General features: G+C 35.7%; 1 pseudogene; it reads left to right on the top strand.

Annotated features, from left to right (window-relative positions):
* Window positions 1–230: 230 nt before the first annotated feature.
* Window positions 231–1,175, top strand: LOC114217102 (lysophospholipase D GDPD1 pseudogene; annotated as a pseudogene).
* The last annotated feature ends 4,581 nt before the right edge of the window (window positions 1,176–5,756 follow it).

Here is a 5,756-nt window from a genome sequence, read left to right as displayed (position 1 = left end):
GAACAACTGGAATCATTTTACAAAAAACTATTACAAAATTGCTTCATCCATAGTAAAGTACATTTTGTATTAACATATTTAAAAATAAGCACAGAAGTTTTCAGACAAAAAGAAAGCAGGAGCGGGCGAGCAGACCTCGAGCAGCTGCCGCAGCCACCACAGCCGTTGGCAACCGCAGCAGTGGAGTTCACAGGGCCCGGAAGTGGGAGATTTCCCATACGGTGGCTGAGATGTCGTCCACCGCGGCTTTTTACCTTCTCTCCACCCTGGGAGGGTACTTGGTGACCTCATTCTTGTTGCTCAAATACCCGACCTTGCTGCACCCGAGAAAGAAGCAGCGATTCCTCAGCAAACACACCTCCCACCATAGAGGTGCTGGAAAAAATTTGGAGAATACAATGGCAGCCTTTCAGCATGCAGTTACAATTGGAACTGATATGCTGGAATTGGACTGCCATATCACAAAAGATGAGCAAGTTGTAGTGTCCCATGATGAGAATTTAAAGAGATCAACTGGGGTCAATGTAAACATCTCTGATCTCAAGTACTGTCAACTCCCACCTTACCTTGGCAAACTGGATGTCACGTTTCAAAGAGCATGCCAATGTGAAGGAAAAGATAACCGAATTCCATTACTAAAGGAAGTTTTTGAGGCTTTTCCTAACACTCCCATTAACATCGATATCAAGGTCAACAACAATGTGCTGATAAAGAATGTTTCAGAGCTGGTAAAGCAGTACAGACGAGAACACATAATGGTGTGGGGTAATGCCAGTTATGAAATTGTAGAAAAGTGCTACAGAGAGAATTCAGATATTCCTATACTCTTCAGTCTACAACGTGTTCTGCTCATTCTTGGCCTTTTCTTCACTGGCCTCTTGCCCTTTGTGCCCATTCGAGAACAGTTTTTTGAAATCCCAATGCCTTCTATCATACTGAAGCTAAAAGAACCACATACTATGTCCAGAAGTCAAAAGTTTCTCATCTGGCTTTCTGATATCTTACTAATGAGAAAAGCCTTGTTTGACCACCTCACTGCCAGAGGCATTCAGGTCTATATTTGGGTACTGAATGAAGAACAAGAATACAAAGGAGCTTTTGATTTGGGAGCAACTGGGGTGATGACAGACTATCCCACAAAGCTTAAGGATTTTTTACATAATTTTTCAGCATAGAAAAGGAGGTACTCAGAAGCACTCAAAGATGAAAAGACCTAAAGAAAAACAAAACAAAACAAGTTTGCCATCATTTCCCTAAGCCATTTCCAGAATGGTAAATGTTTAATCATTTAAGTTTTTATTACCTCGTTTTTAAGCTTGTCTGAGAATGTAGAAACTATATATTGTATATTTATTTTAAAGAACATTGCATATTTTACATTTGTAAATTGTTTAGAAAGATAACTGGTTATGAGATGTAAGTAGATTATTGATCAAGAGTTCTGTATATGATGCAGTATTCTATTATAAGTAATTGTAAAATCAAAGACTATTGGATAAATTTGATATTAGCCTTCACTGGAATAAGATCAACTAATTAGTAAAGCAAAATTATTGAAGGCCACTACAGCTATGCTGAGTTGTCTTGCTATTTCTAGGTACATCTTAGTTTAAAAAGGAAAGAAAATGCAGTGGGAGGAGAGCTGAGAAATCAGTGATATAGTTATCTGACAAGCTGTACATTATTAACAGAAGGCAGGCTCAAAAAAAAGAACTGAAACTAATACTTGATCAGAAATAAAAACTGTAGACAATTAGATTTCTTGGTTGCTGTTGTTACTGGGGACAATCTGTTTGGAATCTTTAGGTGTAACAGTGTTACCATGTCCTTTCTTTTTGGTAGACATTAAAATTGGACTTATAAGATCCAACTAGTCATATATTTCTGTTTCCTCTAAACATTGTTTCTTCTAAACAAAATTTTCCATTTTTTGGCAATGATTAACTACATCTAGATTTTAAATAATGTCTTGAATCCTAATCATATGAAACTGACGAAAGTACCCATCATTGTTTCTAATACGTATGGTATAAACCACCTGTTCCTGACCTTTAAGGTTTAATTCTTCTGAATATTAAGTGGAAGCAGAATTTCTCAAAGCATTAGGCTTCACTTTCTCGGCTTTTCTGATATGACTCCATTTAAAATTTTTCTAAACTTTTTGACTAATTTTCATCATCTCTTCGGGAGGTAAATATACTCTGGAATAGTAAGGGTCTTTTACCTGGATTACATCTCTCACCTGGAGTCCGCCAGCTAGCAGCTCTGAAGGACGATGGTACTCCCACCACCTATCCCTTGGGGACATAAATAACATTTGCTTTTTTTTTTGTTTGTTTAAACTGAAAGTTTTACAAGAACAAAAAAAAAGAAAGAAAGCAGACCTCCCACTATTTCTTGTCTAAACTTGAATGTATGGATATAAATATTATTCAGTTTAACTTTGTTAGAAAAATCAGCAAGATGTCAGAGCATTTTAAACATGAATAAGTGTGATACAAATGATATGCTTGAGTATATTACAACTTTAAATGTCTCTACTTTTATCTAAATAATCTTTGTACCATTAAAAAAATCTCCACTTTCTATAAACACTTAAAAATTAAACACTTAGGTTCATGTAAAAATAGTAATCAGCAAGTAAATTAAAAAGACTTAATTCTTAGCAAATTCAACTGGCGATTTTTTAAAAAGATCCACTGATAATATGAACTTAAACTGAACTTCTGAAAGGTGTGATTTCAAATCAAGCAGAGGAGGTAACATTTTTTAGAAATACTTTTTCTCCATCTAGTGAGATGAAAATGCACTCTTACGGATGCCAAACTTCTTTAAAGCTTGTGTGATGAATATAAAAGTAAACACACACAATTCCACCTGAATATATACAGGGCAAGTATGTCACATCCAATATTGAGGGAAACATACAGCTTCTTAGGAAATGTAAACATTTCTACTTTAGCAAGTCTCATCTGATTCATCATCATCAGTGAGTACCAAAAAAAAAAAAAAAAGTTTGGAAAGATTCCAAAGATCATTAAAAGTGACAGGGAAAATAATGCTATTAGTTTTGCATTTTGACTATAGAATTAACAACAGGAAAGATTTTAATTAAGGTTATACTCATCTTACATTATATTTTCTAATGTTTTATTGTTATGAGGAATGTGTGCTCCTGGCAACATGTTAAAGACAGTCTCTCTAAATTGTGATCCTTCTTCCTCAGGGCAAATGCCACTGTTCCTGATTACTATGGAGGGGCCAGTGGGGCCACGGAGAAAAGAGGCATAACAAAGAGTCACTCCATATTTAGTACTCATAGAAGAATGATTCTGTGATAGTCCACCACACCTGCTTTTTGTATCACATGTTGTGTTTTGGTCTCTCCTTGTGGGTTCTATGGACGGTTCAAAATTTTGCTCAGAAATATCTACTCATTTTTGGATACTGTGTACAAACTAGCCTATCTGCTGCTTGTTTCCCAGCAAGCCACAGTTACAGCTGGTATGTTATTTGATTATGTTACTGAACACTGCATCCTTGAAATATTGTTTTGGGTTGCTATTGTTCTCCTTCAGCTCACCACTTAAGAAGCATGTGACTATTTGGCCTTAATCCTTTATCAGACCCATTTCAGTCTAGAAGTACATGAGTTGTGCACCATAATAAATTTTCATTCAAGATCCTGCCTTGTCATTGTTGCTGAGATAATTAATACAGTTGGATGATCTTGAATATGTTGCTTACCCTCACTAGGCTTTAGATCTCTTATTTGCTATTAAAGTTGTAATTTTTGCTGTGCCTGGTTCTCTCCACTTCTGAACACCTAGCACACCCTACCTTTCTTGCCCCTTTGTATGAAGTGTGGCCAGGTGACTGGTTTTGGCCAGCAAAATATGAATAGAAGTATATGCAATACATTGGAGCAGAAATTTTAAGTGTCAGCATGCAATCTACCACATTTCTTTCTGAACTTGGCAATAATGAAAGCATATATTGAAACGGTGCCCCTGTCAGCCTAAAACTCTAAGTAACTAGAATGAGCAGAGCCCCTGGTCAACAAGAATGGATGTACAGCATTTATTATTTTAATCCACTGAGACTTGTTTGTAATGCAGCATAATCTAGCCTATGGTGGTTTACTCATAGTGAGTACAACTTTCAAAATACTAATTAGAAAAAAAAATTCATGGAAGCAACCTCTGATCTGCTGTATTTGGGATATAAGATGTGTAATGGCATTAACAAAAGAAATAATTTTGAGAAAAAGAAAGGAGCACTTTTGCAGCTTGGACCCCAATCAGAAAGCTATTTTCCCAATCAAATGTTCAAAACACCTCTCCCAAGTATAGTACAGTAAAGGACACAGCACATAAAAAGCCCACATTGGTCAGGGCAGAGAACAAGAGGATGCTATGTGAGTATATACACTAGAAGTGAGAATTCTAGCAAACTTAAAGAAGAAAGCAATCATCTCTAACAATTCACGAAAGTGATAAAGGGTGCACTTTGAGTACATCCACTGTAGAGACTGAAAATAAGAGCCCAGGTAAAAAACTGTGACATCACAGTATCGAAGGGAGTAGAACAAAACCACTTCAGAGGCTGAATGAAATCAAGAGAACAAAAAGGTATTCAAACAAGATCAGAATCAAATTTTTAGAAAATGGCTTTCATGTCTCTTAAATTAGAAATTCTATCAGAACCCTAAGATATACTAATTATAGTTGTTGTTTATAATCAGCCTTCATTCCATCACATAATACAGGATTTCTTTTGCCATCTTCAAAAAGGCACACATTAAGGAAACCTGTAGCTACTATAAGTACAATCAGACACCTACCTTGAATGGGATCTAGATACCTTCTAATGGCTAATTCAAGGTTATAGTGCCCAGAGTAAGCAAACCATAAAAAAAATCAGCACCAGGTACACAGTACTGCTCTATTGGTTTTATTTCTTTCTATACAGTACATGTCATGAAACCAATGGCCTCTAAAGCACTTGTCAAATATAGAGTGAGGTGAATCTATATCTCACTATGAACTATTCCTGCAACAAAACATATTAGGAGTCTTACCTCACAGATTATATATTTACAATTGTTTTAGCTTGGTTTAGTGTCTAATGCCATCTTGGTTACTACATTCTGTCTGCTAGCCACAAAACTCTGTATTAACTTGAAATGCCAGCCTTGTAATTATTTAAAAAAAAAGTGATATATTATGACACAGAACTCCAGTGAACTCCACGTAAGAAATGTGGAACTCTTATAAAGATTTTTAAAAATCAAGGACTACCAGTACTTGTCTAGAAAATGGTCATTATTCCCTTTTATTCATAATAATTGCTACTCCTTACTGAGTGTGTTACTATGTCCATGTTCAAATAGCTAGAAAATGGCAAGGCTGAAATGTAAGGACTTTTTAACAAAAAAGACTGTATTCTTTTCTTCATTCCACACTGCCTCTATTTAATTAAGCAAGGATCATTAAACGATTGTCTTGCAATCTTACAAATATTATACTGTGTCTTATATCCCTTCCCTTATTCTCAGCCAATTCTAACTGTTGCAGTAGACTTTGTTTTTGTGTCCTTGGTTTTAGGCTTTTTACTCACAGTCTTCCATTCTTGGTTTTGTCAACAATAATTTTTTAAATATCCTTTTTAGGCCAGACATTTTTCTAACCTCTGGAGTCTCAAAGATGGTCCCTAGTCTCAATGATTTTAGAATCTGGTGAAAATATTCACTATCT

Source organism: Eumetopias jubatus, unplaced genomic scaffold (genome assembly GCF_037043125.1).
Source record: "Eumetopias jubatus isolate StellerSeaLion01/CBP00866 unplaced genomic scaffold, mEumJub1_p1.0 scaffold_1, whole genome shotgun sequence".
In the NCBI taxonomy this organism is placed as follows: domain Eukaryota; kingdom Metazoa; phylum Chordata; class Mammalia; order Carnivora; family Otariidae; genus Eumetopias; species Eumetopias jubatus.
Note: the sequence above shows the minus strand (reverse complement) of the source record. Positions and strands in the feature narration are given on the sequence as shown.